This window comes from Oncorhynchus nerka, linkage group LG11, assembly GCF_034236695.1.
Source record: "Oncorhynchus nerka isolate Pitt River linkage group LG11, Oner_Uvic_2.0, whole genome shotgun sequence".
Taxonomy (NCBI): Eukaryota; Metazoa; Chordata; class Actinopteri; order Salmoniformes; family Salmonidae; genus Oncorhynchus; species Oncorhynchus nerka.
In genome coordinates, this window is record NC_088406.1 from 29,618,439 (window position 1) to 29,631,256 (window position 12,818).

At 42.3% G+C, this 12,818-nt stretch overlaps 1 protein-coding gene across 2 annotated transcripts in view; it reads left to right on the forward strand.

Annotated features, from left to right (window-relative positions):
• b3gat1a (beta-1,3-glucuronyltransferase 1 (glucuronosyltransferase P) a) overlaps positions 1-12,818 on the forward strand; it is a 103,071-nt gene that overhangs the window by 64,898 nt on the left and 25,355 nt on the right. For both annotated transcript variants that reach the window (XM_029672261.2, XM_029672262.2), the window contains exon 2: positions 4,909-5,159. The gene's annotated coding sequence lies outside the window, so the exon portion shown is untranslated. The remainder of the gene's footprint in view (positions 1-4,908; positions 5,160-12,818) is intronic.

The following is a 12,818-nucleotide window of genomic DNA, read 5'->3' on the forward strand; positions in this document are numbered from 1 at the left end:
GGACAAACATGCAGAGGGAAAACAGCCAAGTAACCAGAAGAGCTGTAACCTACTCACCAAGGGTGAAAATGAGCCGTCCTCCCATTTTGCCAAGATTAATTGAACCCCTTGCAGCTACAGAATGAACCTGAAAGGTTGAGTGACAGCTGTAGCAGATGAATGGGATAGACTGAAAGGTCGGGCTCTGGCTCTGCAGTGCACTGCCAGTCTGCTACTGTAAAGGAAATGACCATACAGTCCTTCCCTCCTTGGAGTTCGCCATCCTCAGGAAGTGCTCTTAGGAACCCCTTTATTTGACTTCACATTGGGATTGAGAGAGCTGTTACATTAATGGCACTGAAAACATTCACAACAGTCTTTGGTTTTATAGAGAAATTAAATCTGCCGCACCAATGGATTAAGTAATTAAGGGTCATTGTGCCGTTGTGCAAAATTAACGCACATACTTGAGGCTGTTGCTATTTATGTATTTAGCAGATATTGTGTTGGGTATTTTGTATAATATTCAAGAGTAGCTGACCTTCCTAAAGCAAGCACTGCATACAGTACATCCAGGGGCTATTATTTATTTACACCCTAAGGAGGATCTGCAGCAGGATCCTGTCTACCGCTAGACTGAACCACTCTACTGTTCTGCCTTGGGCTTGGATTTCTATGCGCAGATCAGCATATCTTTTTACAGAAGAGGAGACGAGGAAGGGAATAGGTGTGTGTGTGTGTGTGTGCTTGTGTGCGTGTGTGGGGTGAGGGGTTGCTGTAATGCCACAACCTTCTCCTGTCCTCTGTCTTTGGCAGAACCTGAGCCCTCTCTGAGGAGGACTGGGTGAGAGAGGAGAGCAGGGGATGGGAGTTGGTTAGAGCCATGGCCTGACTACTTGCCAACCTCCTGAAGGGAGCGTGTTTGGTGTTGCTAATACCAGGCCCTGCCTGCCTGCCTGCCTGCCTCCCTAACTGCCTCTCTCCCTCCCTGCTTGCCTACCTCTCTCCCTGCCTGTCATTGCTGTGCCCACAGCCGGGGAGGTTTAATAGCAGCCTCTCTCTAATCTGGTATTAAAGAGGAGATTTTGGCATGGTCAGCGGCAGATAAATTTATTCATTTTCACACATTAGTGGTCATAGGGCTGGACCCAACAACATTGACAAGTGCTGATAGAGTGGAGGAAATATCATCAGACAAACCAAGTCCACTGTCTACTGTCCTTTAAGTATGAGTGCGGGCATCGACATGAATGTGCATGAGGGGCATGCATAGCACTTTTAACATCCACCTCATTGTTCCTCCAATTCATAATTCTCCATGAAATTATTTTGTATTCTATACAGATGCTGTATTGCGCTGTATAGAAGTAACATAGCCCAAGGCATGATAGGGAAACTGGACGTACATGTTCAGTACATGGTGTTTTTCATTTACATAGTGGCCATAAATGACGAATATGCTCGTCCTCTGAATGGGTCTGCCCTCAATCAGATCCTCACTGTTCCAATTCTCCATGGTGCATAAGGTGAGATCATCTGTACCTGTAAGCAATTACCGGCCATCTCAAAACCAAATGGCATTTCATGAGGTGCCAGGGAATAAGACTCCACAGAGATTAGAGGCATTGTCCTTTTGGATTTTCACACATGAAAACAGTGCTGTTGCCCTCTGCTTTTCCTATCCGCCACAAACTAACATGGGGGGTCCGGTGATGATGAAGACAATCAGTTAGATGGTAAATGGTTGTTGTGGTTAAACCTCTGAGTGAGAAGCATTCCCAATGACAGCGTAAAGATGACAGTGAGAGTTAACATGTCACCATGGCAACCATGGCTGGTCTGGTCTGGTCGGGGAGCTCACTACAGATTTCTTATTTTCTTCAGTAAATCATAAACAAGGCAAAGAATGCACAGGAGGCCGTTCACCACAGCCTTAATGAAGAAAGGAAACACAGCATGATCACTCTTTCAAATGTCATGTAGAGCAGAAAACATATATCTTCATTGGGAGATGGTGTACAAACAATCTTGCTTCATACACTTAATATTCTTAAAATGTAATCACGATTAAGACATTACGCTATAAACCATAGACATTTCAAGTGAGGTGCTAATGTGATTTAAGTCATATAATTTACAAGTAATAATTAAAAGCATCTTTAAATGACAGTAGTGGAGATAATTAGAACCAGCTTCCATCCAACTCAATTATTACTGTAATTATGATTTCATTTAATTGGATGGGTCCGTGTGTAGCTCAGGCACTGAGCAGAGGCGACCCTCAACTTGGATGATTTTCCAGTGTGTTAACCTTAACCTCCACAGAGAGCTTTTAGATAGAGGACGAACTGCCTGGTGCCTACCTTCAGCTATCCTATGGATCGATCAAGCCACTACCTCCCTCCCTACCACAGAAACCCAAGCCCACAGCACCTCCAATTACAGATGTAGGATCTTAATTTGAGCCAGTTTGATATAGCAGGAAAGGTTATCCTGCAACAGGATGATTAGATTAAGATCCTACATCTGTATGTCCCTCCCAACCACAGAATCCCAAGCCCACAGCACCTCCAATTACCATTGATGAGACCATGAAACCTTTTCGTTTTGCGAACGCAAGAACTTTGCAAAGACTGATGCTGAACTTGGCCCTCTGTGCATTATTAATATTGACCACTTATGAGAGAATAAAGAAACATTTACTCAGCATGGGCACGCCTGAATTAATAATAGAGTCGGTGCTCAAAGGCGTGATTAATTATCTTTCATTACAAACCCACCCAAATTCACTTGAATGACAGATGTCTTCAGCATGGGCCACCCCTATCATTATCTCAGGCATCACTTTACCCCTGCATCAGAGATTCAATAGACGTCAGCCTTTGTTATTCATCACCGTTGCATTTTCCACTCACTGAATAAACTCCTACAATATACATTCTGGTCCACAGGGTCTCTCCTATGAAAGCCGATGACATTAAGTGTGTCCGTATGCCTTAGAAGGCTTGTGTGACTGTTCCATACAGAGCGAGGTTCGATCCGCATGAACAGCTTTGAGAAGGGCAGGATTATCTGTGTGCCATTCTGAAGACTGTGACTTAGGAAATCCTCCAAAAACCTCCAGAGACCATGCCCATCAAAGGTTGAAAGTGGTTACCATGGTGATGGTGAGAGGAAGTAACTGTTTGAGACAGACCTGTGTACAAGATCACACAGTGTTCCGTACCAGAGTTCTGTGCAGTTGGTGTTAATTTTACCCAGGGCCAGAAAGCTCTGGTGTGCTTTGTCCTCTAGACCACTCCCTGCAGCAACATCAGGTAGAGTCTGAATTAAAATGGAGTGGACCCCATGGGCTAATACCAGCTACACTTCCAGACTGTTTGAAGTCATGGATTGTTTTCTACATAATTACAGCTTTTGTCGCAAAGCAAAAACAAGCCCACAGATCCCTGTGGATCACAATGGTCTTGCAGAAGAAACATATTTAGAATGTTCTATCATATAGGGCTACGCCTATTGAGTCTCATTCTTTTTCTGTCATCTTAGTTGGCCACTGATATCATCAATGTTTGGAATTAGGTCTGTAAAAAAAAGTCAGGGGTCATCATGGGTGTCGGGGTTGACTGGGAGAGAGCTGGGGGGACAGGGGTTATAGAGCGAGATGGTGTTGATTCATCCATACCATAGTGGGTCTGCGCAGTTCATTTGTCTCTGTCAGCAGGGAGACTGGAGGGACAGAGAGAGTGGTCAGAGTGGTCAGCTGAGGTGAACAGGACCATAGTGGGAATACCACCACCTGGTTGTCACTGTTCACCAAGTTTTGAATAAGCTTAGGAAAGCCACAAAGATGACCATCTTGACTTCATTCAGCGTCTTTGTTCATTCACTGAGTGCTGTGTTATCAATGTTGTATTTATGAGTATCAGAATTTGAATGGGAAATAGTATACATCAGTGAGTAGTAACAGTGTATGTTGTTCTCCTGCCTTTGGAGGACCTTGAGACAAACTACGTGTTTGGGAATTAGCTAGCTGGATAAAAACAAATCATATTTTGGTCATGGTTGAGATCAATTGGGTTAGTATAAGTAATCTTATCTTATTGGATTTAGATCAGGGTTATAGCAGCTGCATGTCATTGCACGGCATCTGTTGTTTGTCTTGTCAATAAGCTGTAATTGTGTTGGTTTTCAGCCACCCTTATTTTTCACGTGCGGCATCATTCAGCCGTCCTCTGTGGCAGTGACTGCCTCCGGACAAACACAGCCAAAATAATACTGTGGTTGGCGCAAAATACAGAGCAGCTCTCATTAATAATGAAAAGGGTTGGGTAGCATCCCTTGCGTGTGAAGAAATTGCTGAGAATCGGGCAGAAGTGCAGCTGGCGTGTTAGTCTTGTTTTTCAGAAATGGACATCTTCAATGTTGCTCCCCAGGGGCGACACTCAGAGGAAGAGCTATTTATAGATAATAGTCTGAATAACTTGTCAGATTTCTATTTGGATGGCTTGGCTTTTTCTGTGGGTTTGTCCTTTAAACGTCCCATCGGGATTCTGTTTTCCTGTCCTTGGTGAAACAAACCAATAAATGATTTATCCAAAAATAAATTCATGGGAGTTGGTTGACAATCAGCACTTCCACTTCAAAATGTCAAAGCCAATATCCACTTGGGTCCTGAATAACTGTACATGGGCATTGTTCTCTAGCCACACCCACATGACAAACTATGTAAATAGTCCTCATTGCATGCATGTCTGTGAACTAAAATGTATCTCTACATCATTTGAGTAAAACATCCACCCAATGGCAGCTATGTCGTTCCCAACCTCTGCCCACTGAAGCGCCATCATACCACCCCTTCAATAAGACCCATTGTTTTATAATGAGAAGGGCCATTCTAATACTCCCTGCTCTCCCTTCATGTTTCTGTAGGAGCCTGCCCTTACGACGTGACAGTGCACATGGTCTGGATACCACCAGCCGTCCTGCAAGCCCTGCTACACTCCAGAGCCAAAGATCCACTCCTCTTCATCACCAGCCACAGCGCTCATAACCACCGCCCTCCAAGTTTGTCCAATTATGGGATGTATGAGGACTTAAGAGGCCAGGGTTACTAGCAGACCACACTACAAAAATACTGACGAGATCCTTGCTGGCTGCAGACGGGCAGAACACTGTTGATTGTGAGTATCTTCATTGCTCTATGTTGACATGAATCTTCATTTCTCACCAGAGGTAAAGCTGCCATTCTGGCCACAGGCATTGGTCATTTTCCAAATGAGCAAAAGTACTGTACGTAGGGAATGCACTGTCTCCTATAAAAAAGGCAATGAATTGTATATCAGGCGGCATCCATTACGGGGCCAGAGGCCTGCCAACAGGTGTGCCGTTTCTTATCCCAACATAAACTACTGTATGTGTATCACACACTGAGCAGAATCTGTCAGGCTCGTGCTGCCCTGTGTCGTGTTGCCCTCTGTTTTGTTTCATAGCAGATGAACAAACGCACTGCTGAATTATTTATTAGCATTTCCAGCTACATTTAAAAGTGATGACACAATCATGTCTATATCAGGGGACATGATAAGTGGGATGATGTAGGTTAAAACAGGGCTACCTCTGGCCCCTCCTACTCTCTGTGCACTATTCCTTTTTTACAGGGGATGGAGGGATTAGGAAAACGACAGGGGCGAAATGATCTGACAGACCCACTTATTTCAACCATCTGTGAGCCCCCGACCCTGATACCGTATTATTAGAGCCAGATACCTCCGAGTTGAATAGGTAGATGTCGGCTTGAGAGGGGAGAGGAGAAGGAGGTCTGGGAGGAAATGGAAGGTGAGGGTGATGGAAAAGCAGAAAATATAAACGTCAGAGGTGGAAGGAGGGAGGAGTGAGCAAGCTGCTGCTGGAGGAGGGAAACACCTGTGGGTGCTGCCTGTCGTCTTTTGTGCTTTTCCACTTAAAAGCCTTGGGCCAGATGAATGCATTCCTCATTCTCCCTCTGCCTTGCCTGATACAAACAAACAATGCTGAAATAAGTCTCGTCAGCACGCTGTCTACAAAATGTACATAAAATCATTTTACCGCAGTACCCTGGGAGACAACTACTATCCCTGTTAGGTGAGATCTTCATTGTTAGAAACAAAGGGTACAACGGGATATCGGATGTATTGTTCCTCATGGTGCAATCAATGTTTTTGAGTTTTTTCATTGTTGTCTTGTCTCCTGTATTATTACACACACAAAACCTATGTGACTTCCTGTTGAGTGTTGTTTGGCTCTGGATTAGATCATTGTGATTTCTAAAGTAATTACACTGTAATGAAAAAGCGCAGTAGTGTTTTAATATCTTTACAACAGTAGGTACATTCTGTTCTAGGCAAAGAACATATTGTCTGTGTTGTGAAATAATGTGCTATAAATGACATTCTCATTCCCCAAATAGGTGGGAGTTCAATTAGTTCAGACCAACCAATCAGGTAGTCTCCCGTCATAGATTTACAGACCGTGATTGGCTGCTGTGAGGGCTAGTTTAGCTCTGCCAATCTGTGGGCCCAGTGAAATGAGATGCTGAAATAATCATTACTGCTACCTACTGACAGATTCAAATGAAATGAAGAGAGAGGAGAGAGAGGAGAGAGAGGAGAGAGAGAGAGAGAGAGAGAGAGAGAGAGAGAGAGAGAGAGAGAGCTGTCACACACACACACTGAGTCCTAGAGCACCGGGAGACCGGAGTTGGGCTGAATTAAACTGAGAGGATGTCCTTTCCAGCTCTGAAGAGGACCACAGAGACACATCCGCCCCCACTGTGTCAGAGCAGATAGAGAGAGATGGTAGGAGAGTGAGGGGTGCAGCTTCCTGGCAGCACAGCCTGCAACCCTTCAGCAACCCTGCTTATTAATTAACAGCAGAAATACGACAGCTGCCCTGCAGACCCCCGCGAACCCTACTCTCTCTGCTTCTGTCCCGCTCTGACCAAAGCATGTGGGAGTAAATCCTGTTAAATAAATAATCATGGTTTATAGAAGGACAACAAAATAATTGAGTATCGTGACATTACTCGAAGGGTTTTTACCTCTACGATGACAAGAATACAGATGGCTAGCATAGTCATTCCTCACCACTCATATGTTGGTAGCTGGTTTTGGGGAATCTTGAGGGCTACCCCTTTATAATGCTGCTTCTAAAGTCTCAAATATTACAGCATGATATCCCCTCAACACAAATACTGTCATACTTAGATTTTTCCTTAGGTTAGTTAAATGTAAATGTAAATGTAACAGCATTTCTCATTCTGCTGGAGTGTACAGAGTTTCTCCCTAGACCTGGATGATAAACACCCCAGAGACAGAGGTTTTTGTAGAATAAGAAATTGGAACGTAAATTATTGAGTGAGAACTCAGCCCCCAAAAGCTTTCGTTGTATTTCTCTCTGTGATCGGGAAAAATACACGTCCATAAACTTTTACACAACCGCATCTTTAATGTTAACAAACACTTTATAGCCTCAAAACATGGTAAAAACAATGATTTTGATCTCATGGATGGTCAGTCCTTGCATCCATAGCCAAGTCTTTGAATTTGAGAGTTAGGGTTAGCGTTAGGGTTAACCCTTCTCCAGGCTGATCCCTCAGCATTTTACAGAGGCGGGGTGACCGATTAAGGACTCTGGCTTTAATAGCAGGAAAACATGCAAAAATACATATCAAAGATATGAGAAGTAATGTACTTTAATATTAATTAAGAGGGATTTTGCACCTACACTATAGTCAACACACTATGGTTATTTTCTCGAGCATTAATTCAAGTTCAGGAGATGGAGTGTAAAGCTCCAAACAAACAACTGAACTAGTCATTTTTAAGCCTTGAAAACATTTTATATTGCTATTTCTTATGGCAAGAGTGGCACATGGTCTGTCACACATTGCAAATTGTTTCGGACGAGAAATGGAAACGCATGGATTGGTTGACACTCTCTTTGGCATTTCCATCAAAAGTGATGTACTGTGCGTTTATAATGACCCACGCACTCTCTGACCGCACATAACATCCAGCAAACTTTGTTTCTGTAAGGGAGTGCGTAACTGGTGGCAGGGAAGTCAGGCGCAGGAGAGCAAAACTGGGTAATCAACGGAGCAGTTTTATTCATAAAACCACCGGAAACCAGAACAACAAACAAATGGGTACAAAACCCGTCACACACCAGAGAAAACGTGCACATGCACTTACAATAAACAATTCCTCACAAAGACATGGGGGGGAACAGAGGGTAAAATTTCACAACATGTAATGAGGGAATTGAGACCAGGTGTGTGGGAAGACAAGACAAAACAAAAGGAAAATGAAAAATGGATCGATGACTTCGGGGGAAGTCGTGACAGTTTCCAGTAGTTTGAAGGCTGAATTGTGCACTCATGCCATTTTGTAATATACAGGAAATTCCCTTAAAATACATAAGCAGATTTATGCATTTCAACATATGCACTTTTTATTATCAATGGTCAAACAACAATTATTAGCGTATTATTTAGAACCTGGAGAATTCTTTAGAGTGCTTCTACTCAGGTCTTGGGAAAGATCCTTTTATGTGGGGATAGTATTCATACCCCTTGATTTATTCCATATTTTTTTGTGTTACAGCCTGAATTCATTATTTCTTTCGCACCCATCTATACCCAATACCCTAAAAAACATGTTTTAAGAAATGTTAGAACATTTATTGAAAATGTAATGCAGAAATATCTCATTTACATAACTATTCACAACCCTGAGTCAGTACATGTTAGACTCACCTTTGACAGCGAATACAGCTGGGAGTCTTACTGGGTAGGTCTCTAATAGCTTTGCACACCTGGATTCTACAATATTTGCACATTGTTATTTTTTAAACGTATTGAAGCTCTGTCAAGTTGTTTGTTGATCATTGCTAAGCAGCCATTTTCAAGTCTTGCCATAGATTTTCAAGTCGATTTAGTCAAAACTGTAACTAGGCCACTAAGGAACATTCAATGTCGTCTTGGTACGCAACTCCAGTGTACTGTATATTTGGCCTTGTGTTTTAGGTTATTGTCCTGCTGAAATGTGAATTTGTCTCCCGGTGTCTGATGGATAGCAGACTGAATCAGATTTTCTTCTAAGATTTTGCCTGTGCTTAGCCTGATTCTGATTATTTTGATTCTAAAAAAACTCCTTATTCCTTGACGATGACAAGCATACCCATAACATGATGCAGCCAACAACATGGTTTAAAATATGTAAAGTGGTACTCAGTGATGTGTTGGATTTGCTCCAAACATGACACTTTGTATTCAGGTCATAAGGTTAATTTCGTTGCCACATTTCTTGCTGTTTTACTTTAGTGCCTTAATTCAAACAGGATGCATATTCTGTGCAGGCTTCCTTCTTTTCACTCTGTCATTTAGGTTATTGTGGACTAACATCTTCAGTTTTCTCTTATCACAGCCATTAAACTCTGTAACTGTTTTAAAGTCACCATTGGCCTCATGGTGAAATCCCTGAGCGGTTTCTTTCCTCTCCGGCAACTGAGTTAGGATAGACGCCTGTATCTTTGTAGGGACTAGGTGTATTAATACATTATCCACAGTATAATTAATAACTTCTTATTTTTTACCCATCTACCAATAGGTGCCCTTCTTTGAGAGGTATCTGAGCAGCTAACCGATCGCTGCAGCTGTACATAGTCTATCGGTAAATAGCCCACCCAATTTTACCTACCTCATCCCCATACTGTTTATATTTATTTACTTTTCTGCTCTTTTGCACACCAATATCTCTACCTGTACATGACCATCTGATCATTTATCACTCCAGTGTTAATCTGCAAAATTGTAATTATTTGCCTACCTCCTCATGCCTTTTGCACACAATGTATATAGACTCTCTTTTTTTTCTACTGTGTTATTGACTTGTTAATTGTTTACTCCATGTGTAACTCTGTGTTGTCTGTTCACACTGCTATGCATTATCTTGGCCAGGTCGCAGTTGCAAATGAGAACTTGTTCTCAACTAGCCTACCTGGTTAAATAAAGGTGAAATTAAATTAAATTAAAATAAAAAGGTAATGAAAATCTAAATTTAATACATTTCAAATTCAGGCTGTAATACAACAAAATGTGAAAAAAGTCAAGGGGTGTGAATACTTTCTGAAGGCACTGTACCATAACGTCACATACGGTATGTACATGGTCATGGCATGTTATGGATTTAGCTATGCAAATAACATGTATGCAAAGTAATAATGCTCAATAATAATGTATCTGAATATGCATACTCCTCCATAAACAACAGTATAAATCAAGATGAACCAAATAAGGTGTGAGCATGTTCAGTCTACTTTATGTGAGGCGGTGCTGCATGGATTTACCCCAGAACTAGTTGGCTGGCAGTATGCTACACTACCTGCACACTGTGAGCCCTGGAAGATGAGATAACTAGCCCTCTGCTGAGGCACTGTGCTGTGAGGCGTTGCCTGTGAGATCTCATGTACCTGCTGCAAGAAGCGACTTAATCACACTGTAGCAGATCACAGCCTCACAGCCCACCATCACACCAGTCAGAAGGGGGAGGGATGGAGACAGTCAGCCACATCTGAAACACAAACTCCCAGATTTTCTGCATCTCCGTAGGGGCCAACCGGGGGAGATGGATGCCCAACTTTTCGGCAGCAGTGCAGTGCACCCTGCGGCAATACAGCAGTAACAATCCCCGCTAAGGCAATCTCATTTCAGCTGCTACATTTTCTGGCTCAACATATGGCCACTATGTTACAGTTTATGCTGTTTGAAAACAAGGGATTGGCTCTCGGGCCCCAAGTGATTACTAAACTTATATAACACAGTAGGGTTGGAAACCAATTACCACATTGGTTTTTATTCCAACAGATACAATACATTACAGTCACAGTACACCTGTAACAGTTCATTTGAATTGGGGAAAAAAGCAACGCATGATATGCACATGATATGCGTTGCTTTTTTTCCAATTCAAATGAACTGTTACAGGTGTACTGTGACTGTAATGTAGTGTATCTGTTGGAATAAAAAACTAACTGTGACATTATTAATGAGTCAGAGTTAGGATGAAGAATATGGAATCTAAAGTTAGACTAAGGTACACTACATACACATTGGCCTATACACTTACACGGAACGGAAACCGATTGTTCTGGTTATGAGGCAGAGAGGAACAGCATGCGATCAATTCGAGCCGTGGAGATTTTCCTCATAACTCAGGGATCTGTGTATTGTTGAGCCTGGAGAAGCCTTGAATCTCTTCTCGCCCCGAGATGTGTCAAATCAATATGTGCCCTTCAGTTTGAGCCCTGTGAATTGAAGAAGGAGTTACAATCTATGCTTGAGCAGCAGCAGACCCTTTTCATTCCCAGAGTAAAGGTCTTTACCACAATAAGGCAGAGTGTGATAGAATAGAAGCCATTCCCCTGCCTAATGTGTGCATTCTACTATTGCATTCCCCACCAGACAAGGTTGAGCTGGGCAATAGAACATATCCACAGCTGTCATCTTTAAACAGTGCATACTGTCAGTGGCCACATAATACCCTTAAACATACAGCATTATTACATTATTGTAACTGTATGAACGATTTGCACTGACTTGTCTGCAATGAGTTCAATCAATACCACAGCACGAATCATTACTCTAGTCTAACAGGTTAGGGCTATGGGGTCAACCATATACTCAGAATAGATGCATTAATTCATCAAGCTAAAAGAGGCAACTTTATTCCGAAGGGTCACGTAGTAAACTTGCCAGTATCATTTGTGTCAATCCAGGAACAGATTATGACCAGGATTAACAGGAAATTGACAGTGGAACATTTTCAGGGAATATAATTATACTCACCACCCACCCACTCAGACACATATGTACAGTATGTGCATAGACATAACATATACAGTTGAAGACGGAAGTTTACATCCACTTAGGTTGGAATCATTAAAACTCGTTTTTCAACCACTCCACAAATTTCTTGTTAACAAACTATAGTTTTGGCAAGTCGGTTAGGACATCTACTTTGTGCATGACACAAGTAATTTTTCCAAAAATTGTTTACAGAGAGATTATTTCAATTATAATTCACTGTATCACAATTCCAGTGGGTCAGAAGTTTACATACACAAAGTTGACTGTGCCATTAAACAGCTTGGAAAATTCCAGAAAATCAAATGACATCATTTGAGTCAATTGGAAGTGTACCTGTGGATGTATTTCAAGACCTACCTACCTAAATCAGCCAAGACCTCAGAAAAAAAATTGTAGACCTCCACAAGTCAATTTCCAAACGCCTGAAGGTATCATGTTCATCTGTATAAACAATAGTATGCAAGTATAAACACCATGGAACCACGCAGCCGCCATATCGCTCAGGAAGGAGATGCGTTCTGTCTCCTAGAGATTAATGTACTTTGGTGCGAAAAGTGCTAATGAATCCCAGAACAACAGCAAAGGACCTTGTGAAGATGCTGGAGGAAACAAGTACAAAAGTATCTATATCCACAGTAAAACGAGTCCTATATCGACATAACCTGAAAGGCCGCTCAGCAAGGAAGAAGCCACTGCTCCAAAACCGCCATAAAAAAGTCAGACTACTGTTTGCAACTGCACATGGTGACAAAGATCATACTTTTTGGAGAAATGTCCTCTGTTCTGATGAAACAAAAATAGAACTGTTTGGCCAAAATGAACATCGTTATGTTTGGAGGAAAAAGGGGGCGGCTTGCAAGCCGAAGAACACCATCCCAACCGTGAAGCATGGGGGTGGCAGTATTATGTTGTGGGGGTGCTTTGCTGTAGGAGGGAT